Source organism: Haemaphysalis longicornis, unplaced genomic scaffold, assembly GCF_048455015.1.
Source record: "Haemaphysalis longicornis isolate Haplotype H1 unplaced genomic scaffold, Haemaphysalis longicornis Haplotype H1 scaffold_13, whole genome shotgun sequence".
In the NCBI taxonomy this organism is placed as follows: domain Eukaryota; kingdom Metazoa; phylum Arthropoda; class Arachnida; order Ixodida; family Ixodidae; genus Haemaphysalis; species Haemaphysalis longicornis.
In genome coordinates, this window is record NW_027526233.1 from 13,381,667 (window position 1) to 13,406,400 (window position 24,734).

The window sequence follows — 24,734 nt, forward strand, 5'->3', positions numbered from 1 at the left end:
AGGTACGTAATATCCAACCACAAGTAAGAAATATTTGCGCATTAATATCGGTGGGCCTTTATCATGGTATTTAGGTCTGCGCAAACCGACACAAAGCAAGCAGTTTTCAAAAATAATACTTTGTCTTTGCAGTGGCTTGTGCAAATTTTGTAGCTGATGTCCACTATCATTGCTTCTACTTCTGTTGATACTAGAGAGTTTTAGTATGGGGATCCGGCAACGATACCTCCTCTCCCCTCTGACGGTCTGGAAAACACGTTGTGCATCAATATGGTATCGGTTTCTGTGCCAAAAAACGGTCTGGTAAAACTCGCTTATATCGGCTTTTCCCGCTGCCCTTATTACACGGTGCAGACAAATTTGCCATAGCATAAGGTGGGGCGCATTAGAATTGGTTGACGTATGCTCAATAAAAGGTTTGTTTGGGCCTGTTATCTGATTAAAATTATGGTTTAAAACAGCGCGACATGATGAGGACAGAGCGAAGTCGAGACAGAACACAGCGCTGGACTAACAACTGAAACTTTATTTCCACTATATCCAGTGTACGTGACAAATAGCATAAAAAATTACGTCCATCTTCCCGCGAGGGAACCCTGATGTGATGCGACGCATCGGGGGGGAGCTTGGACTGACGCTGGTATTAGATTGCGTCAGTCCACTCGCTGAAGGGACTGCTGTTGCTTCCATCACGTCTTCATCGGAAGAATCAAGTCAAGAACAAGAGAGAGAAAGAGAACAACCTTTAATGAAAACTGGCGATGTCAGCCCAGCTAAGATGCCTGGCTTGCTACGCCAGATGAATGCGATGACGATGATGATTATAATGATGAAGAGGAATACATATGATTTTAACTAATTACAAAGTCAAGCACGCAGTCGTCAAGCAAAGTGACGCGAAGTCGAACGAGAGCGAGCGCTGACTGAATCGCCGCAGCGCGCAACCCGCTTTATATTCACAGCGCCTGAAGGAGAGGAGACAGCGGAGGAGAGTCGCGCATGCGCGCACTTGCGCGACGGGAGCGGAGCGAAGCGAGCGAAGCGCGCGCACGCAGCTGTTGTTTATGATAATGAGACGGAGTGAGTGTTGCGCACAGCTGTCGGAGAGAAGAGCGGAGGAGAGTCGCGCATGCGCAGGTGGCGTGCGGACACCGCCGACGCCGACGCCGACGCAGGAGGGACATGCCCCAGAGCAAGAGATGCGTCGCATCTAATACACCGAGCGCTAAAGATAAAAAGAGTACAACATATACAGTCTTGGAAATAAAGCCGAGACGGTATGTGCTGTACTGTTTTTATATTTCACAGCTCAGATAACAGCTGTCGTTCATGGCTACCTTCCCGACAAAGAAGCGAAATTTCATGAGGCAGCAAGGAGGCAGTCATCAGTGTACCGACAGTATGCAGTGAAAATGTTCCTGCTTACCTGCACAACCGGTCTCACGGCTTTGTTAAGCATATGCTGAGACGGCTCGTACATGCAGAGGAATACACCCCTCACAGGCATGAAAGAGCTGCCCGTTGACGGAATGTTCCCTGTTCACTCTGAAAGAAGTCATGATGATGCTTACACAGTGGACCTAACCAAGCCATCGTGGACCTGCCCTGACTTTAGGAAGCAGAAGTACCCACGTAAACACTTTTGTGTTGTTTTTAAGTTCAACGACAGTTGGGGCTTTTCCTCGGTTCCGCAGAGTTACCTCAATCAGCCGCAAAATACATTTACAAACTATCAAGAATCAGAAATAAGTTCTAGGATTCCCAATGTCAATGAGCCCAGCGCTTCTGAGGTGTCTTTACAGGCTCTCAGTAGAGTAGTATCACAGCCAGACATTCTGTTTGTCAATGAGTCCAGCTTTTGTCAGGTGCCTTTACAGCCTGTGGTTGATATGGCTCCTGTGACAGTAGCCCCTTCAGCGTCGGAGCTGTGGGAAAGTATAATGGAGGAATGGGAAAATTGCAGATCCCTGCTTTACTGCTGCCATGGAGTTCAAACACTCTTGGAGGTTAGGGGCTTATCGCAAGTCACCTTCCGCAAGTTGGCGGAACCTGTGCCACAGATTTCTGGCTTTCGCATTCGGGGCTCACCGACAAAAGGATGCTCGTCTCTGAAGCATCTTCCAAAGAGAAGGCGCCTACAATGTGGTGTCACTCCACCATTGATTGGTTGACTTTGTACACGAGCTTTGGCTCGCACTGCTAGAAATTCATCAGGGGGAAACCTAATTAATTAAGGGATGGCTACTCAGTCATTCTTTTTTTTATTTGCGAGCTTTGCAAAACACAATTAATTTTTAACATGCATAGCCTAAACAGGGTGTTGGGACATCCGTGTAAATATTTTTTTAGAATGTTCCGACCTTTTAGCAATATTATGCTATGTTTTATACTAGATTTCATTGCAGTCATGTAACTGCGACATTGGAAACGGCTGTGTGTGTGTAGAAAAACTGCCTTAATGTTTCGTGTCGGTGACGCTTTCAATCCATAGATTGTAAGAAGGCAGTGGCTATTTTGCCGGCAGCCGGCAGATTAGCCCGGGAGAAAAGTTGCCGGCAGTTCCTTCCCATTGTCTGGTCCAGACCACGTGATTATTCTGCCGGAACATTTTCGCGGCTGTTATTTTGCCGGCAGCCGGCAGATTAGCTCGAGAGAGAAGTTGCCTGCAATTTCCCGGCGACGCTGCCCCTGGGCGCCAATGCTACTGCAGCCGAAAGTGTCAACGTGAGCGTTGGGAACAAGTTTTAGAGCTTTGCCGAGCTTGAGAAGATAGATCGATACTGTTCAGGGAATTATGTTAAGGTATGGAAAAAGGATGCGCAGACGGTCGAAGCGACTAAAAAAGAGCCAGCCAGATTTGCGAGATTGCGGCGGGCATCTTCAACTTTGACACAGCACTAAAAAAACGGAGGAAGTGCCCCGTAAGTTATATTCCCGCATTCAAACTCAAGGGATGTCATCCAATCGCATTCCCTGAACTGCCTCTGGATTTGATAGGTTGAAAGCCCTGTGCCAAATCTACATTCTATCAAAATTATTTACTCTAACAGACAGTGAACGCTCCTTGCTGTTTCCTTTGCAGAATTTGATTGATTGATTTGTTGTAGGGTTGGGGCGTGCCGTAGTGGAGGGCTCCGGAGTAATTTTGAACACCTGGGTGTCTAACGTGCGTCGAAATATCGTACACAGGGCCGTTTTTGCTTTTCGCTTCCATCAGAACAGCGGCCGCCGCTGCCGGGAATCGAACCCGTATCCTTGTGCTCAGCAACACGCCTTAGCCACTGGGCCACAGCGGTGGGTCTTTGCAGAATTTCAAGCCAAGCAGCAGAATTGAAAAAATAATAAGCCAAAAAATGGAGTGCACGGCTAGAATTCACGATTGCTATTTCAATGCTACGAAATTTCAAACACCAACTTCAGTAAAAAACAAGTGTGCCTGAAGTGTGCAAAATGACGTCTGCCAGCAACTTTTCTCTCGAGGGAATCTGCCGGCTGAAGGCAAAACAGCCCCCAGAAATTGTGCCGGGAGAATAATCACGTGGTCTGTCCCAGCCAATAAGAAAAAACTGCCGGCAACTTTTCTTCTGGGCTAATATTGGGGCAGCCGGAAAAATAGCCACTACCTTGTAAAAAATGTTTTTAGGCTTGTGCTTTCAATGTATGTGTATAAATCTTTTTGTAAGGTTGTATCCCTTTTGTACTTCTATGAAAATGCTTGCTTTTATACTTTCCTGATACTATTTTAATATAGCGGCTGTTGTATATGAAATTATGTTAATACATTTTGTCTGGTGGTACAGTGGGGTCCACTGTTAAAGGGAAACGGCGAGCGCGTGGATGCTGCGCTGCGCAAAGCGCCGGTGCCAAGAAGTGGGGAGAATTAGAAACAGCCGCACATGCGCACTGGCCGCACGAGGCGGGAGAACCCGCTCTGTCGTCTGCTAAGGCTCTCCGCTGCGGCGCTTAGCTTGCAACAGCTCAGGGATTTCGCACTCAAAGGATGTGAGCGGCCGGGCAAAGCGCCCTAGCAGACGACATAGCGGGTTCTCCCGCCTCGTGCGGCCAGTGCGCATGTGCCGTCTGTCTCCGATTCTCGCCACTTCTCGGCGCCGGCGCTTCGCGGAGCGCAGTGTCCATGCGCTTGCCTTTTCCCTTTAACAGTGGACCCCACTGCACTTTCAATCCATAGATTGTAAAAATGTTTTAAAGACGATAGTCTTTCTTGGGCTACTTAAACCCAAAAATTTTGGTCTGTCTGTATGTCTGTCTGTCTTTTTTTTCTTTATTTCCAGACAAACACTGCTGTTACAAACATAATACACAACAACAAAACAAACCCATTACACTAAGACATAAAATCACTGTTCCACTCTAGGGTACAGTGCTGACTACTAAAATATTTTCATTTTTGTTAGCTCCTCCATTTGTGACAACCAGTCTGGAACACATTTGCGTGCCTTTTGAACTTCAAGAAAAGAGAACATGGCCTCTCGGAAATACTCATTTACTCTGTCTGTCTGTGACTCGATTCAGCCACCCGGCCAAAGCAAAACAACGGCTGCGCAATAGTCTTATATAGTCACAGCTAAATCTACCCGTCTATATCCGGTGTAATGTTCATACTTGTCAACATTGTTGAAGAAGAACAAGACATTACGCAAATATGAGACAACAAATCAATACAGAAGTGATATTTGCAGTGTTCCTTTATAAAAAAATCAAACATGCTTGACTTTTGCGAAATTAAATACTTCATCAACTGCAGAAAAAGAATTCACTTCGCCGTCGCCTGCTGTCGCCCGCGCCACTATAGCTTCTGGCGCCATTTTAGGAAAGCAACCGGCAACAGCTACGTGAGGTTCCACTATATAGGTTCCACGTTCTGCTTGCAGCGCACATGGAGTAGGAAAACGCGGTTCTATAAACGTTGAAGTAGGGCGCCTCGATTAACGCGCGTCTTCACCGTACGGCAGCGTTGGCATCGAGACACCAGGTTTGGAGCAGTGGAACGCGGGCTATTTAAAATGATTTAAGCAAACATTTCGCGTCTTTACCCTGGGAGGAGCGCGATGCAAGAGGAACAACATGAGAGGTGAGCGGGAAAGCGAAGGGAAGCATTTACTTCGCAAAAGCCGATAAAGGCTATCGTCTTTTGACGGCATTTGCAACGAAAGGAGCAGATATGCGGCCAATTTTTTAATCTTGTGCTTTCAATGTATGTGTATAAAAGTGTTTGTAAGATTGCATCCCTTCTGTATTTCTAGGAAAGTGCTTGGGTTTATACTTTCTTTGGCATTTTAATATCGGGGGTGTTGTACATGAAAACATGTCAATATATTTTTGTCTGGTGGTTACTTCAAGGTATCTTAAGTAGCGTTCTTGTAATATAAATCGACTGTCAATAAACCTCATTTGAGAGAACGCCTAATGTGCACCCAAAGTTTACTCTGGATATGTGAAGCATGGTTACCTACAGAGTAAAGCAATTTCTTCAAGACTACTGCAACAGCTCTGACTGGTATTAGAGGCTGGGCAATCTTGCAATTATAAGACCTACCCTTTCAGTGAAACACCTTAGGTATACTGACTTTGGGGAGCTGTTTATTATTCACACTAAAAACGTTTTTAAAATGAAATCCTACGGAATAGAGATATAAAAAGGGGGCTGCATAAGAAACATGAATGCACAAGAAAATATTACCAGAAGCCAATTGCCTAAACTTATTATTTATCAGTTAGTATTTGTAAATTAAATTCCCTAAAATGCACCTTTAGTATCGTGAAATTAGAAACAGTCAGTGTTGAGCTGCCAGTTTTTGCCCGTCATCTATCCAAATAATGCGAAACGATGTATGGTGCATCAATCTTTAGTGTGGTGCATAGTACATACCCATTCCACGCAAAGGGGGGAAAGTCTCATGAACCCTCCTTGTATCTTGGAGGTTTATTCGCTTTTTCTCGTACACCTCCTTCGGTAGTCAGTGGTGCTTGAATGCTGTAAATGAAGTCAAGAAAACTTGTTTTTGGTGAACACTGCTGGAGATCTGCATGAGATTGAAACGCTTGCAAGTGCATCACCATGTCACATACCTGGTCTTTTTTCTCCTGAGTCTTCTTGTAGTACTCCGTTCCAAATATGCAGACTTTGACCGTTTCCTTGACAACTGGAAACGGCACATTGTCCACAGAGTTTCCGCACCCGGAGTGGATCGTAGAGAAGACGATATTGGCTGAAAATGAAAACTAAAGTGGATTTAATGACGGCGCCTAGTTTTATGCATGGTAGAGGGTAATGTCAAATATAGATTTAGTTTTTGTGTAATGTCAACAAAGAAACTTTAAGATGCGCTGCCTCTGGCAAGACATTCTGGCTCTTCTCAACCAGAATAAGACTAATAAATATACATTATATTGTTATGGATGATGATAAGGATAATAATACTTACCCAGACCTTTTTGTGTAGTTTTTAGAAGTAGCAACTTACAAGCGGCACCAACAAACCAACATTGTACAGTTTGGTAGGGCCTTCAGATTTTTATAATACGACAAAAAGCTTAACGCTGATGCTTCAGCGTCTTATATACAGAGTTCAACATGAGATCTATGCCTTCCTGTAGTCGTATATTTCACACTTCGAGGACGATTACGAATGGCACACACGGCCGTGTCACAACATGGCGTACAGCCCCACCGAAGCTCTTGCCGCATGCTGCGCAAATGGCTTTTTGGGTGTTCAAAATTACACAAATATTGATTCTAAAATGCCCAGATGCATACCAAATAAACGCCGAAGTGCAGGTTTGCCATGGATTCAAAGAAATTAGGCATCTTAAGAGCACATGTGCAGAACTTTTTATTTTTTAAGTCACGATCGGTTATCTTGCTTGCGCGGTTATAGTCATGACTTAAACCGAACAAAACAGTTCAGTCCCACTTACACTTATCAGAATTTCTGCAGATCGGGTCACGGTCCTGTAACGAGAACAATACTCAACTCAAACCGATACAAATCGGTGCCAGGGGAGCTCTGAACCTGTAACCAGAGCAATGATAACCCGATCTTCAAAAACGCCAAAATAAATAGCAATAACCGTAACTGAAAACAGGTCGCTCGGCCGGTTTGCGTCCGTTGTTGAAATTACTACTGCGTTTTTTAATGCTAAATCTACGCGCAAAGGGAAACATTAAGAAGCAATCGATGCATCCTTACAGTTAGACGACTTGTTCAGTTCTCTTAATGTTCGCACAACATACGCCTCGTTGACGGCAGCGAAGGACCTCTTCTGTTAATAGACTAGCTCATCGTTGTATTTCGTGCTTCCAGCCACAAGCGACAACGCACTCCGCGAACACACCTAGACAAAAAAAAAAAACAAGAAAATGGTACCTACGTCATCGAGGCGAGGCCGCGCCCTGCAGGGATTGGTTATGAAAACAGGCGCACCCTGAATTTTCACATGAATGCATAGCTGTGGCATAGCCATCGCTAACCTACTCGTAACGAGCCAAAGTAGCTTGGTCTCAACTATCCCGGATGTGCGGGGACTGGCGTGGTTCGGGCGTTTTCAGTGTTCTATGTAAATTTGCAGCTTTATTTTGTTGCTGACGATCTATGTGCCTTGTGCGAGTCTTTTCAACAAGCAGCGAAGATCATATATTGCAGTGCAGCAGGCGATACATCGAATTCATTCAAGGGGAAGCCATTATATGCGCTCTTGTACTGCCGGGAACATCATTTGTGTGTCCGTGTTTTGTCTGTGCACTGTGATCGCACGGTAAACGAGCTTGCGAAGTGATGTGTTACCATTCCTTGGCAAAAAGTTTTAGCAACGCTTTGGAATGCGTCATAAACTCACCCCGCTAGGAGCGCCGCTGGGAGCAACGGTGTTGGATATGCACAAGGTAAGTTCATCCTTTGCGAGCGCTCCTCTACATTTCATTATGGCTCACGCCATCAAGTCATACCTGAATGGCTATATTCACGGCTTGGTTATGTGTCGCTATATAAAAAGGGAAAGAATGTTTTTATGCATGCCGTTTCGAGAGCGACCTAAAAGCTATGATTTCACTTCAGCCTTTCAAAAATACTGTATTTAAGTGCAACATTTTGAAGGGAGAGGCTATTTTACCGGTACTTGACTTTTTGGCACCAATCAGTATTTTTCTGTCGTCCGCTCAGCTGTGTTGTTTTCGCGTGCCCTTTATTTGCATGTATCTTAAGCTAAAGATCTAACAAAACCTGTGAAAGCTAGTGACGAATAAATAAAACTCGAGACGCAGTGCCGCCACAGAACGGAACAGGAGACCTGCATTACGTAGTACCAAGTTTCCGAAAAAAGAGAGCACCATGATCAAGTTAAATAAAATGTTTTACGAACGGAGTTAACGAACAATGAAAAAATAAAGGAGTCGAATCGATTGAGTGCCTGTTGAATCAATAACAGATGCACAAACACTGCGCCATGCAAGCATACCTGACAGCGCTACGCGGAGAGGCAGAACTACCAGTCATATAGAGAAAAATGTGTTCAACCACTTAAGAGACATGGCGGCAAAATATCCTTACAAGCTAAAGTGCTTGCTGCCAGCAATATACCCGCTCCAGAATTTGAACGATTGCTTGAAGAAAGAGCAGTGGCTCAGATGCCGGACGTCGCCTAAAGCGTACTTCACTCCAGCTAAGAAAATGATGCCCAAGAATATCACAAATCATTGATTACTTTTGAAAATAGAGACGAATATATATCTGCAGAAGCTAGGGTTTAAACCCAAAGTAAGTTTACATAAGTCTGATGCGTTACCTGGACACCCTGAAGGCAACAGACACTTTGGTTTTAAAACCGATGCCGAAAAAAAAATGCGCTGCAAAAGTGTAGTAGTTAGAAACAGACTGCACACTTGTCATATAGTCTTTTACCATGAAAGGCAAGTTCTCTGCAGGCATCTTTCCGTGAATTTCTTATTTGCCAATTTTTGTCTCAGGTGCTAGGCAGCTTGTGCTAGATCGGACTTTGAAACTGATAATACCAGTTTTTACTTAAGCACTTGCTCGACATGCTAGCATAAATTGAAGTCTGCAATTGCTTCTAACCACAACCCTGCTGACTGCCTCTGTTGGCGCAATTTTGAATAAGTTGGGCTGAATGTGGTGTAAGTAACAGCGAAATCACTGCATAACATTTTGGCTGAACGTGCCATCAGACGTGCCACTGACTGATGCCAGACCGTCATTGAGAGAGGGCTTACCCAACTGTTGTAGATGTTCCGCCTCTAGGAATGACCCAAATGAATGGTCAGCACGGTATCACTACATTGTTTTAGTGCTACTACTGTATAGAAATCTCGCGAAAAAAAACGAAAAAAAAGCTTTCAAATTATTTCTCATTTACAGGAACTCTGCCGCTTTTTCCCCCTCACCAAACAAAACTGCTTCGTGTTCTTCTTGTCTGTAAACCTTGTTATACTGGGAAACTCTTTTGATACTGTTACGATTAAGGCAAAAATGTGGATATACCAATTTCTCAAATGATCCCTTCAGGCTGCTGCATAGTGCTACTTGTTTGTTAAAGCGTACTGTAAGGTAGATACTGTACTTCGGCGTTACAAGAGTCAAGTACTGTAAAATTCAAGTTCCAACTTATTTTTTCTGTCACGTACTTTCTGGACATTTCATCTATTTTTTTCTACTAGTCGGAAGCACAAAGCATTATGTGCTCATCCATTTATAAGGCCATTTGCAATGCTTGCCTGTTGTAGTAACGTTATTTTCAGTACCATGTGGCACTAGTTTTTTTTTACCAAAGCTACAGTTTTGTAAACCAGTTCATGAAGGTTCACCGTTCGCTAATTTTGTTTTATGAAATTTCTAGCATTGAAATTAAAAAAAAACCCAAAATCCCCAGGTTTACAGGTACGCTTTTGGTCAGGCTTAGAGTTTCTTCTCTCAGGTAGTGGCTGAAATATTCTTGGTAGACCTATGTGGATTTCTCCGGGCCTGAAAGATGTGGAAGACACGATAACGGACCCATGCGGATGATTTTGTGGCTCCCTGCCGGCCTTAAACATAGTCGTGGTTGTCGATTTCAGGCGCTTTAATGCGGAGGACATAGAAGTAAGGGCATTCTACTGTCTACCCATTGTAGAAATAATTGATGTGACTAGCTTGTTTTAAGACACTAAAACCTGAGAAAAGCTTATACATTTGTTGAACTGCTGTCTCCTCGCCTTGATTTCTACAAATAAAAAATATCTAACTTCTAAAATAGCAAGCTACTAAGAGCAGCATCTTTAATGAAGAAGGGATGTAATCACCATTTCGTACTATACTGGTGCAAAGAGATAACTCTGTTTCTTCTTGTATTTTGCAGGCTACACATTCAAGTAGCCAAGTGGACACTGCAAAGCCTCAGCCCTCCCGTGATGCTTTCGTGAGCAATAACGCAAGCTTTGCCATGTAACACCTCACTGATTCACCTGCTCAATGCACACCTTAATTGCAGTTTCTAGAATGTTTTTGCATTATTGAAGCAGGCTCATTAATATATATTTAGCTCAGTCACCGCAACTAAACTAGGCAATTGTTGAAATTACTTGATAAAAACTAAAATGAAATCAAACAGGCTGTGTTGAATATGCTCAATAAGTTTTTATTTTACATTTCTCAACAGGAACTCAACAGGAATATCAACAGAGTCAACAAAGACTCGACCAGAACTCAACAGACTTTTGTCAATATACTTTCAATTGATATGTCTCAACAGGAACTCAACAGAAAAAGCGTATTGAGAGTCACAGAAAGTCAATTGAAAATCAACAGACATGTTGCTTATAGTCACTAGACTTTTAATTAAACGACAGCATTAAGTTTCAATTGAAACGCGGTGGCCAATTTTCAACGAGAACTGAATATGTAATTTCCATTCAAATTCAACTGACTGTCAACACAACGTACTGAGTTAAGTCAACGGACTTTCAATTCAATCTCATTAACCATTTTTTAAGGGCTCACCTATCTAGCCTTGTTTATGTACACTTTTTCTACCTCCTTGTTTCCACCCTGCCTTCGCTGGACGGCAACAGCACCAAATTTTCAGCGCAGAAAATAATGCTTAGTCGTCTTTCGTAAAGTAAGTAGTTTGGGTTATCCTTTGTATCTCAAGATTTCATATATTAACAATTTGTTGAGGTAAAAAATTCTACTTGAGAACCCTTGAAAGTCAATGTTTACCTGCCACCCGAAATAACCCCATTTGAGGTGGCGGGTAGCCAAATAACTGTTTAAATCATCTCAAAAACCGTTTGAAGTTGGTTTAATCAGCCACGAAGTTTTAATTTGACAGAGTTTCCTTTCTGCGCCCTGGTGATGTTGCGAATAACTTTCTCACTTGCATCTGCATGCAACCGTCTTCTGCTTTAGCATACGTTCAACCAGAAAGGTACTACATCAAACTCGGTTATAGCGGACTGCAATATGCGCCATGATTAATTCGATATATCTAATAGTTCGAAATAGCCGAACCCACCTGTAACGAGTTTTTTGTTACGAGTTCGCAATACGTGGTACACCCCCCCCCCCCCATCTTCACCCACCCTCGTCCTGCCATCCCCGCATGTAGAAAGGAACATAATATAGTATGTGTCAGGAGTCAAGGTGCGAAGACGGCGGGGACGACGACGAAGAAGGGATAAGAAGCGAGAAATTTCTGGAAGCTGGTGGAGAAAGAGGAGAGGAAAAAGGAGAAGGAAGACGACGAGCGGGTGGACGAGGAGATCGTGGTTCGAGGCGACCGAAGGAGGCGGGACCCGAGGTCTGGGAACCCGCAAGGCACCAGCGGCACTGCCCCGTTGGCCTCCTCAAGCATTTGACGCGGGTGCTCCTGGGCAACGGCGGCTCCGCTCCGCTGGCTTCAGCACCGGCTTGCACGGGCACGCACGCACCAGTGGCTTCGCCCCACTGGCCCCGTCACCATCTTCACGGCGCTGCGCTCAGGGAGCCACCTTAGCGACGACTGATGCCCCGCTACCCCAACGATCCAGTGCAACGCAACGACAGAATGTGCGGTAGGGAAATGGCGTTTAGGAAACTATAGGGACCAATAGATATGCGAGAGGACACTATTCTAGTTCACGAACTGAAAGCCATTTGGGTTCTTTTTTGCATGTACTGTATTTCTAGCACTTTTATTGTATATTTCTCTTACATTCTTCTTCCTTAAAGTCTTATCTTAACTTGATCCCTTTGGGTCCGGAGTCCATTCTTTTACCGACGTGACGCGTGACAAAAACATTGGCGAGCCTGCCAGGATCCCTTTCCCCACTGTCACCTGTTTACCGCGGTGGAAGAGATGGATCTCGAAAAGTTAATGACATTGGCGAGTAGCTTGGGGTTGACTAAGGAAGAGATGTTGGACCTGTACGAGAGGGAAAATCAGACACGCCGAGAGGAAAGAGCAGCAGTGAGGGACGCGAATCGAGAAGAGGAAGAGAGAGCGAAGCGCATGGCGGATGTAGAAAAAGAAAAGCTAGCCCAAGAGAAAGAGTTGGTCGAGTTAAAGCTACGTTTAGCAAATGCCAGTGCATCAAACCAAAGTGGTGAACAATCCCCAGTATCTCCAGTACCACAGATGTCCAAGAGTCCGGAAATTTGCCCAAGAAAACTCATGGCTCCTTTCGATGACAAAAGAGATGACCTCGATGCTTATCTCCATCGCTTCGAACGAGTAGCACTAGGGCAAGGTTGGGAGAAGAGTCAGTGGGCGACAGCATTGAGTCTCTGTCTGGTCGGCGAAGCACTTAGTGTCTTCGGAAGAATGCCGGCATCAGAGTCTATGGACTACGACACTGTAAAGACAGCACTGCTGCAAAGATTTAGACTGACAGCCGATGGTTTCCGCGAGAAATTTCGCAGCGCAAAGCCAGAGGATGCGGAGACAGGAAAGCAGTTTGCTTCGCGTCTCCTGAGTTATTTTGACCGGTGGTTAGAGATGTCCAACACAGAAAAGACGTATGAAAAACTTCGTGAGCGAATGGTGACAGAACAGTTTCTTGCGTGTTGCAATTCCAAGTTGGCAGTATTTTTGAAGGAGCGCAGCCTAAAGACCCTTGAAGAGATGACTACTGCCGCAGATCAGTACTGTGAAGCTCAGAGGCTTAAGAACTTGGGCAAAGTGAAGGAAGAGGGCATGGCGACGAGCATAGAATCACCGGAAAGTATGACACAAAGGTTCGCTCCGAGGGCTCCATCGCGTTGTTTTCTTTGCGATCGCGTAGGGCATCGTGCCGTTGATTGCCGAACTGTTGCTAACTCGAGGCAAGCACCTTCGACTTGCCAGGTGTGTAAGAGAAGAGGGCATGCAACAGAAGAATGCCGTTTTCAAAAGCAGGAGACGTCAGCTTGTGCAATAAAAGCGAACGAGTTCGGCCCAGCCCGGCCAAAGACAATCACAAGCACCAAAGAAAAAGAGACAACACTTAGAGAAGGAGAGGATCGGGCGACACAAGGATGGCAAATGCCTGTTGTAGATGGCGAGCTGCGGGGAGAGCGAATCTCAGTTCTCCGGGACACCGGAACGAACACGGTATTGGTGAGGAGAAGTCTTGTCAGGGAAAACGAGTTTACTGGGAAGGAGGCACAAGTGGTTCTTGTAGATGGAACGGTAAGGTGCTGGCCGGAAGCAATCATTCAAATTTCGACCCCTTACTACACGGGAGAGTTAATAGCGAAATGTGTAGATGAACCACCGTTTGACGTGATTCTAGGTAACGTGAGAGGCATTAGGGAAGTGAATGACCCTGACACGAAATGGACGAGCAAGTTAGCGGATATGAATGGAGAACGAAGACGCCCAGATGAAGAACGGAAAAAGGATAAAGAAACAACAAAAGCAATCATTTCAACTCCGGTAATGTCTATGACAGCGCGCGCAATGGCCGCAATTGAGAAAAAAGAATCGCTACATGAACTCGCTGATTCAAGTGCTCCAGCGTTGGACAGGCCACCCGAGACAATCACCCGACAACAAAAGAAGGATCCATCTTGGAGAAATTGGTGTCAACAAGCTTATTGCGAAGATCGCCGGCGACATTTCCAAAGTACCAGACGACGAGGTTGGAGCGCAGACAACAGTAAGAGCTGCAGGGCATACGGCAACCCCTCTCAACGAGGCAGAAACTTTTGTCAAGATGAAGTCGCACAAGGAGGTCATCGATACCGGGGCAAGGATGAAACCTGCAGTGGACCACGAAAATCTTATAACCAAGTAGAACAACGAAGGGGATCGCGAGTAATGGTTCTACAGAGCGCAGCAAACGGTCGGCTCAAAATTCATGGCGCAACTCAAGGACGTTACCAAGCTTGCTGGGGAAGTGGAGATGCAGGTCAACGGGCTGAAGAACTGCGAGGACAGAAAGAGTTTCGAGGAACAGGGTGTTTCAACCCAAAACAGTACCTTGTCGAAAGACATTATGCCGGACAAGCTTATGGACGGAAATACAATGGCTTTTCGAGACAGGGCGGTCTAGATCGTAGAGATAGAGTTTGCCAAGGATGTAAGAATAGAAGGAATCCCTAGCTGAGCAGAATACTGTGAATTGGTAGATTAGTGATGTAGTAGTGTATTTTGCTGAATGTCCAAAATGAGAAAGATATGTTAAGTTAGCAAGTGAGCAGTGCACTAGATAAACGACAATATAATGCTACAGCAGATTTTATGAGTGGAGTGCCATGATTAACCAATCAGTAGTCTGTGTATTAGGCATTGCTAGCATAATACGTTACAGAAAGAATGTTTTTGTGTACTTACACTAACGCGCACGGAAAGTGACACTTTCGTGAACTTTTCAGTGATTATACCTTTGTGTCACAGCTGTGGCCCTTAGGACTGAACTGAACTGTGCTGTGAGAAAGTGACTCACTGTGATTCGTGATGTGAGTGCGTGTACCATCGACCTCAAACGTGGAAGCAGTTTTTCATGGAAAAACTCTTGAAGACGGGGGCAAATGTCAGGAGTCAAGGTGCGAAGACGGCGGGGACGACGACGAAGAAGGGATAAGAAGCGAGAAATTTCTGGAAGCTGGTGGAGAAAGAGGAGAGGAAAAAGGAGAAGGAAGACGACGAGCGGGTGGACGAGGAGATCGTGGTTCGAGGCGACCGAAGGAGGCGGGACCCGAGGTCTGGGAACCCGCAAGGCACCAGCGGCACTGCCCCGTTGGCCTCCTCAAGCATTTGACGCGGGTGCTCCTGGGCAACGGCGGCTCCGCTCCGCTGGCTTCAGCACCGGCTTGCACGGGCACGCACGCACCAGTGGCTTCGCCCCACTGGCCCCGTCACCATCTTCACGGCGCTGCGCTCAGGGAGCCACCTTAGCGACGACTGATGCCCCGCTACCCCAACGATCCAGTGCAACGCAACGACAGAATGTGCGGTAGGGAAATGGCGTTTAGGAAACTATAGGGACCAATAGATATGCGAGAGGACACTATTCTAGTTCACGAACTGAAAGCCATTTGGGTTCTTTTTTGCATGTACTGTATTTCTAGCACTTTTATTGTATATTTCTCTTACATTCTTCTTCCTTAAAGTCTTATCTTAACTTGATCCCTTTGGGTCCGGAGTCCATTCTTTTACCGACGTGACGCGTGACAGTATGCCATTACCATACACAAAACTATCTATTCATTGCAAGAAATGAAGCCACTTTCCGCTGTAACTACCTACTTTCCAAAAAAGCGGTGATTCTTGTTTTCAATGCCGTTTTGGCGGCGTCAAATAGCACAGCATTCTCTACATAAGACATCATTTGCACCAGTTGCAGTCCGCGTCCTTGAATATGGAAGCAATGTTGGTGGAGTACACTGACTGCCGAAAGCGCTTCATTAAGCATCGGAAGGCTTTCACTCGCGACAGCTTCTGCCTCTTCGGTGCTCCGAGCAGCGCCAGCAGCCATGACATCGACGACGGTGTCGGCGTCCGAGGGGCTCACAGTGAAGGCAAACGTCGTCGTCGACACTAAGGCAATCCTCGAAGGGCCCTCCTGTCAGCACAACATCGCGAACGTTTGCGAGCTCTTCTCACAGGTCATGGATGCTTCCATCTTGGTCCGGACGCAATGACTGGGAAGGTTTAATCATGAGACAGGGTTGTCGGAAACAGTTACGGAAAGTGCCGGGAGTCACATCGCTCCATGGGAGACTCAACATCTCAATCGCCGCTCCGAGACCATGCATTTTTTTGGCAATTCTAGGCGTGCCGAGTTCGATATATCAGATGTGAACTTCGCTATAAGGAATATGTTTAGCGTGTATTTTCGTAAGTGATCGTTTTTGTTGGATATAAAGAATAAATTGCTCTATCCGGGTTCGTTATATTCGGCTTTGACACGTAGGTGGAACACAGGTAGTAGTACTACTAGAGCATTCTAACGGCGCTTCGCGGACACAGCGCGCATGCGCGTTGCCGGGGAAAGAAGATCTCGTCGCGTGCGTCGCGTCATGAGGCGGCAGCGCGGCGTACGCTACCTGCGAGCTGGGCCCGCCCCTCAAGAAGCAGTCGACGTTGCCAGTGGCCGCCGTGAACAGCAAAAATAAATACCGCGGCGCTGAAAAAAAATCCAGGGATTGCTTTTACGCACAAAAAATGGTTGATTCAGGGAAGCAAGAACGAATCGCCGTCTTTTTCTACGGCGTGCACCGCCATTGTGCAGCAGTGAAGATCGCTAGCAGGAGCCGTCACTGCGAGCTGTGTAATATTTTCAATGCTCGACCAGCCTGACGATACGTGACCACCACGCACATTGTCTGCAGCGGGTGACGCAATCTACAAAGCTTTCATCTATGTGTACGTAAATTAGGACAAATATCGGCTGATTACGAACCTCGCTTAAAACGACGGAGCAAGAATATATATGAGAGAAAACGCCCATTGCGGCTGGCGCGATCGAGCGACCAGATAATGTCACAATGATAACTACGGCGACCTACAGAGCTCCCCAGCTGCGGCGGCGAACAATTCGATAGCCGCACCTGGTTGAATGTATTAAAACGAATACTGTTGTTTGCAGCATTCGCCACAAGGTGTGAATGCGCTCGAGCTGCTACGCGACGCGAGGACGGAACGCGCGTTTATCTCGGACGTAGTGCGCGCGCGCGAGTGCGCCCGTCATAAATTGGCCGGTGCACTTAACCCGCTTCGAGCGCATCGCACGCCACAGAAGGCCGTGCGTTTACAGGTTTTACATTTTTTTTGCGTTCACAGGTTTGTATTTTGGGCTTGGTGCTCGCGCAAGATTGCTTACGCAAAAAAATGCCCCTTTTATTCGCTTGTACCGGCCTGTTTAAATTTGACAGAAAATTAATCGCGAAGGCGGGCTCTTCAGCCAACGGAAGCGCAGAAGAGCGCACACACTCGCTTCCGCCACGGAATGTTTCGGCGGCCGGCGAAATGCCGACGCGATGCCGCGGCCCGGTTGGACTGGGCGAGCGCGAACAGAACACGCGCCGGCCGTGGCGATGACCATGCACTTCCTTCGCTTGCCGCCAAATGCCGGGAACTTGACGTTCGCCAACTGCTTGTGAAGTTATCAGGCTGCCCCAGGAAGCTCAGTTTCCCCTCCTATTTTATTAAATGCAGAGCATTATTTAACTCATGATGTCACCCGGCGTTGGCGTGCCTCGGCGTCCGCAACAGCCGTTCCAGGTGCGCCCTCTCCCCCACTCCTCCTCGCCTGCTCTCCGCTGCTCCTGGCGTGTTCTCTGCGTGCTCGGATCGCGTTCAGCAACAGGTGGGGCGCGCATGCGTCGTAGTTTGGCGCGGGAGCAACAACAGTTGTGGCGTGATCGTGACGTAGTCGTGACGTGGTCGTGGCGCGGTCGTGACGTGATGGGGCGGTTCTCGGCGTTCGCTCTCGCTGTCAATTTCTTTCGAACCAGATAAAATCGGGTATGTGCGCCCCCCGAAAATGCTCTGCATTTGACCGTGCCCCTCGCGAGGGGGATGTTTTTGGCCATGGGTCTTGGAGTGGAGGTATACTGGCCAAGTGCTTACACCCGTCCGTCACCGCGGCCACCATGGCTCTTTTCTTGCTCCGTGCTTGAAACTAAGAGACTGACTCTTGGCCTGGCGATGCTCCTGTCCTTTAATTCTTATCTATCTTCGTGCCCTTTGTGCAATGTTGTCAATAACAGTAGCTCCTCGTTTGCTACTCAATATATGTATGGCTCGCGGCATAACTAGGTTTACTTCAGGTGGAGGAGGACCTTTGTTAAACTAGAGGAGCTAGCGAACCTGCGATAAGAAGTTGTGCAGTGAAGCCCCCCAGCCTGAGAGCATTAGGGGGAAGCTAGCTTCTCGGTTTCAAATAATTTTTATTTCTCGGCCTGGCACAGCTTACACCGGAGAAAAAGGACGACGATGTGTAAGTGTCCCGTTCTTCGTTTCCTGCAAAACACACACGCAACGTCCTCGTCTTGGCTTGAGTGAAAGTATGATAAATTGTGGAATGAAACCCACCTGAACACTTTCCGCTCTGATCCGTGAAATTTGCTGAGAGGGGCAGCATGGAAGCTAAGAATAAATGTTACGTTTGTTGTATAGCTTCAAGTCGAAGTATTTTTACACTATTTATATGCCCCCGGGGTCAGCAGCAGTGCTCTATAATAACACCACAGACCCATTGCCGCAAGCGATATCCCGCAAGTGATCTGGTGGAAACATCCGGCCAATATGCAGCGCGGGTGTAGGAAGAAATGGTCCCGGAACAAATGGCTCCGGGAAAAAATGGCCCCGCAACTTATGGTTCCGGAACAAATAGTTCGGAACAAATGGTCCGAACTTCCAAGAAGGAAAAATGCTCCCGGAACTTATGATCCCGGAACATTTGGCCCGGAAGAAATGCTCCGCGGTACCTTTTCGGGCAAAATGATTCCACAAAACCTTACGTTGGCTCTTTGTTTAAATTTGTTGCATGTTGCGGGAGCGTTGTATCGTCTTGTCTAACAAAAACTGTCAAAGAACGATCGGTTCATTTTAGCTTGCATTTTTGTGCAAATGCGAATCCATGGCGTAACACAGTTGGCCTGTCTTTGGTATTTTTTATTTGTGTTTCCGTCGTTATTTTCCGGATCTTGATTCCATTTTTCGTTTTTTGAAGATGTTTGAAGACGCATTTTTATTTCTTTAGTTGTTTGTAATATTTCTTATTTCTTTCGTATTGTATTTATCAAAATTCCGCACTACAACTAATTATCCTATTCATGCTATTATGACTATTAAACCGTTACATACGCAATTATATATTTTTGTGCTTATGCAGTGCGTGGCAAGGTTCCAGTTATAGGGGTACTCGGTAAATAATATTTAAATAACAATAATGAAATTTTATTCCTCATAAACGGGTGAAACAGCAGAATTGTGCTCATTATCCGTTTGAATATGCACATGGCAACGCAGGCGTGGGCCATGATTCTCGAGTAGTTTACCTTGTACTGTTTTCATCATTGAAAAATATTTCTGCGACGTTTCTACTCGACCAACCTTGCCTTCTTCAATTTATTTACGATGCTTTCAACTTTTTATTTAACGTTTCATCCCGACATTCAAAGGGGGAAACCGAAACGTAAAGAGGAAAAAAAGAAGTCACGTGAGAAGTAGGCGGCTTTATGACCTACAGAACACTTAAAGGCATGCCTCAGAAAGAAGGTTCATCAGTTTCTTATGAGCAAGCACTTTGATTCTAGGGGCGCTAACCACGGGTGCGTGCGCATTTGAGTTCTTTCTACCGCCCACGGAAGTTTTCCCGGTCACCGCCCCTAATTGCCGGCACGGCCACACTCCACGCTCCCTTCGTGCTTAGGAACACACTTTTTAAGTCCGGCCATGTTCCAAGACGGCACACCTGTCGCGAAACGCCACGAGTGAGAGAGGTTGCTGGCAGGCAGAGTTCCAAGACATGGGCACGCCTGATCGCGATTCGCTTGCGGAGCATCGGCTCGGCTGCTGGTCCAACGTGGCTGTCAGGACATTCAGCACCACGACAAATTTCTTCTAAAGAGGGCCACGAGGGCGAGCTCAAGCAAAAGGAATATTCTACCAAAGCGAGCCAGCTACAACCCCCCTCCCCTCCCTCCGTCCTGATTGGTCTTTGCTTTTTAAGGGGCGTCGCAAAAAGGCTTGTCTGGCGGTGGCGGTGCATCAACTTGCATTATTCTTTGGCTTTTCATTGAACCATGACTGTCTTTTGTTTTCGCAATTTCTGGGAAAGTAAAGCCGCCAGGAAGGCGCTGGATAACATGTTTATTGTTTATGTATTCGTGCGAATAAACTGCATATATTTTTCTTTAAATGCAGTTCCGTACAATAAGTTTGTTGTTGATAGTGGGTGACCAGTTTCGATAAGCTCACCTGCTACCCTTAGCAATTGCTACGCTCCCGACACACGCCAGTAAAATTAACAAAGCAGGTTAGCTAGCAGTCTCCTAAACCTTGCAGCAAGATTGCAATTTTTTGGAGAAAAACAAAAGTGGCTAAGGCATTGCGCTGCTGAGCACAAGGTCGCGGGTTCGATTCCCGGCGCCGCGGCTGCTTTTCTGATGAAGGCGAAAAGCAAACACGCCTGTGTGTACGAGATTGCGGCGCACGTTAAAGATCCCCAGGTGTCAAAATTAATCCGGAGCCCTCCAGTAGGGCGCGCCTCTTCGCCTACGTTGCGTCGGCGCGTTAAACCCTACAATCAATCAATCAATCAATCAATCAATCAATCAATCAATCAATCAATCAATCAATCAATCAATCAATCAATCAATCAATCAATCAATCAATCAATCAATCAATCAATCAATCAATCAATCAATCAATCAATCAGAAAAACAAGATTATGTGCGATGCAAGCTGCAAAATCATCGTGGTCTGAAATCTTGAATAGTGCTGCTTCGCTGGATCCCAACTGCAAATATCGAAGAATTTCAGGTGGAGAGCACCGTAACGCAGCATAGCTAACGCAATAAACCATTGATCCAATAAAGTTTTTTTTGAAATATAGTGACGAATCGGCAAGCGTGATGCACTAGTACCGCTTATGTTATCTGATATTCAGTGGTACCGGTACACTCACAATTTCGATACCTCAGATAACCTAAATAACAGTGTCACTCTAAATAGGGTCAACACACAGGCTCAAGTGGGACTCGCTTTTCAAGTGTTAACAAACAAAAGATCCCAGGCAAAATTTTAATTTTCAAGTTTCAAGTTTATTTCTAACATTACAGTGTTTGGGGGTCCACCAGGCGAAAAAGCGGTCAGTGACCACTTGATGGAAGCACGAAGAACATCCACGTGTGACGACAAATTTGTATACAGCATTTACCTCAAGTAAATTTAGCTTATGAAATATATTATATATAGACAGATGCAAAACACCTTGTGCACAAATACAAACAGACATTATACTTATAAATACACTGACCCCCTTCCTCCTTCTCTCCTACAGGCGCTTATGCATAGGTGCAGTACTGGTGGGACCATTTCTTCTTACTTTGAAGTTGGGACCATTTGTTCCGGGACCATTTGCTACGGGAACATTATTTCCGGCGCCATTTGTTCCGGGACCATTTGTTCCCGCGACCGGTGCAGCGGGCGTCTCCTACAGCGGGAAGAATACAACGAATGTCGTGGCGCAATTTCAAATCTCGGGTGAGGATACGCCAGTCTACGCTAGCCCGGTGTTCCCGGTCATCGTTGGATACGTGAGTTGCAGAAACTATTGGGACAAGTCCTGGTGCACGTGAGCCAGCGAACACCGCTTTAGTGATGCTTGTTTTGCTTCCACATGGACATTCGAGAAACTGAGCTGTAGTTTCTTCAACCCCGTTGGTTGAAGTTACGCCTATGCGGTTGCAACTGGTCTCGCAGCTCGCAGTGACGGCTGGTGCCAGCGATCTTCATGGCTGATGAATGAAGATGCGCGTCGTAGGAAAAGGCCGCGATTTCTTCTTGTTTTCTTGCGTCAACTGTTTTGTTTGCTCGAGAAAGAAATCTCTGAACTTTTTTTCCAGCGCCGTAGCATTTATTTTTGCCGGACGAACGGCATTAGTCGGTAACATCGTAATTTTTAAAATTGTTCGATGGTTCTTGAGAGTCGCAGAATAATCGGCATTTTCAAGTCCTTTTCAAGTCACACATCGCTGCATTTCTCATCCGATTAGCGCTACACTGAAAACGTCCCGACCTTGGCCCTTTATATCTTTAACAATTTTCCAAGGACTATGCGTGTACAGTTAGATGCGTGACTGGGTTATGTTTATGAGGGCCCTCACGAACCGCTTTTTGATGATATTTCACAAACCGCGCGAATACCAGAAAACAAACAGGGACGACCACTGCCTCTTTGTTATTTACTGGACGCAAAAATAAAATTGTTAGATGCTGCAACGTATCGCGCACCTCTTACTGCGAATTTTACAAATGCGACTCCATTATTAATCTCATGCATTTTATCGCGTTGTTTTTAAATTCCGCAAAAAGACCCGTCGAATTCTTTCTTTGTAATATCTATGGTTGACTACTCGGAAATTTTAAGCAAAAAAAATTAGTAGAGTTAATCTGCTGCAAAACATAGCGGATAAAAACTCGGCAACATTCAAATAGACCCCCGTGGTTGCTAAAACATTGAAATACAGTATTGCCTCTTGAAATGTATTCTGGGGCTTTCGAACGGATTGTGTACCGCGTGGTACGTTGTATTTTTACCGGGCGCACTTGTGATTATGTAGACAACTGTCAAATGAGAGTTTCCGTGTAGCACAGGTATATTATTCTGCTTTCCTAATAAATGTTCTTCTTTCGTTTGTTCCGGTGTAAACCTTTTCCCAAGGTGGTTCACCAGTTTGGCCTTGCAAACAGAAACCTTTGCAGGATACAGGAGAACCCGCCGCGGTGGCTCAGTGGCTAAGGCGTTGTGCTGCTAAGCACGAGCTCGGGGGTTCGATTCCCGGCCGCGGCGGCCGCGTTTCTGATGGAGAAGAAAAGCAGAAACGCCCGTGTGTACGAGATTTCGGCGCACGTTAAAGATCCCCAGGTGGTAAAAATTATTCCGGAGCCCTCCACTACGGCGCACCTCATCGCCTGCGTTGCGTCGGCGTGTTAAACCCTACAAATAATCAATCAATACAGGAGAACGTGGAGTATAGCCGAGGAGGAGGATAAAAAGTGGGCGAGGAGGAAAACTTCATTCAACAGTAGAGATGGTTCGTGGATGGGTCGGAAGGAGAGTTTTATGACATCTTGAGTATGTTCACCAGAGAGCTGTTGACATCACCAGTCCAGCGTGAAGATAGCTTTGTAGCTTTGTCATGCATACCGCACGTATTTCATGACTGGTGTGGGCTCCTGCTGTGGGAACACTGTGAAGCGGGCTAAAACGACGTTACAGAAAGCCCGCAGCTTTTCCCTTAGAACTGTATATGCGGGGATTCTAAAAATTTGTCCACAAATGGGCGTACTCCCTTGCACAGCCGGAGGGCTAGCGAGTGCGGCTAGCTAAACCCGCCTTCTTGTAGGGCACATGAACTGACACTCGCCGCTAGCAAATGTTCGCTTCCAACCGCAGTGTGCATTTAGTGCACGTAAATAACAAACTGTGACAGAAAAATGTGTTTCCCAACATAATATTTTTGTTTTAACCCGCCGCGGTGGTTCATTGGCTAACGCGTTGTGCAGCTGAGCCCAAGGACGCGGGTTCGATTCCTGGCCGCGGCGGCCGCTTTTCTGATGGAAGCGAAAAGCGAATACGCCTGTGTGTTCGACATTTCGGCGAACGTTAAAGATCCCCACTTGGCCAGGATTAATCCGGAGCCCTCCACTACGGCGCGCCTCATCGCCTGTGGAGTGCCAGCGCGTTAAACCTCCCAATCAATCAATCAATCAATCAATCAATCAATCAATCAATCAATCAATCAATCAATCAATCAATCAATCAATCAATCAATCAATCAATCAATCAATCAATCAATCAATCAATCAATCAATCAATCAATCAATCAATCAATCAATCAATTTGTTCCTAGTCGGCATCTTCGATCACAGTAATATGCTCAAATATGAAACTGCAGACCGCACGATTGGGTGGGAGTGGACGAAAAGCGAAGGAGTAGCGAGTGCTTCGACAAAGAACAGACGTATTATTAACGTTTACCTACGCATCAAACCCCCTGGCGAACACGTGGTCAATCACACAACAAGGTTTCCGGAAAGCACTGCACGCCTAGCTTAAATTCAATGTTTTTATGGGCTCGGAGCAACCTCGCCCCTTGCACGACTACTGCGGTGGGGTTAGTACGCAAGTCTCCGCAGTTAAATACCGGAAGCAGCTGATGGCCAACTCCAATGGATCGCGGTTGAAAGCCTCCTTAACAGCTCCTTTATCTCAAAATTTTCAAATGAACTTCTATACATAGAAGAAAATACTTTATCTTTTTTTTCGGGTTTGTCATGTGTGGTTGTCAACTTCGTAACTGTGTATATGAGCAAATAAACATCAGGGAAATTTGGTACTTGCCCGACCTCAATAAGAAACTGGCATACGCCAGCGACGGCCAATGTTACGATGGCGATTGTTTCGTAGTCCATATCGGTGCGAGACTCCGTCCCAGCCCTGGTTTTTGTGTTTCATGTCTTCAGTTTGCGTGAAAAAGTCAACCTCGAACCACACAAGCGTCTCGTCGTCACGTCAAGCAAACACAGTC

General features: G+C 46.0%; 2 pseudogenes; one reads left to right on the top strand and one right to left on the bottom strand.

Annotated features, from left to right (window-relative positions):
- Positions 1-534: 534 nt before the first annotated feature.
- On the bottom strand, positions 535-8,945 carry LOC144164453 (uncharacterized; annotated as a pseudogene).
- On the top strand, positions 1,200-2,171 carry LOC144164169 (uncharacterized; annotated as a pseudogene).
- Positions 8,946-24,734: the final 15,789 nt, after the last annotated feature.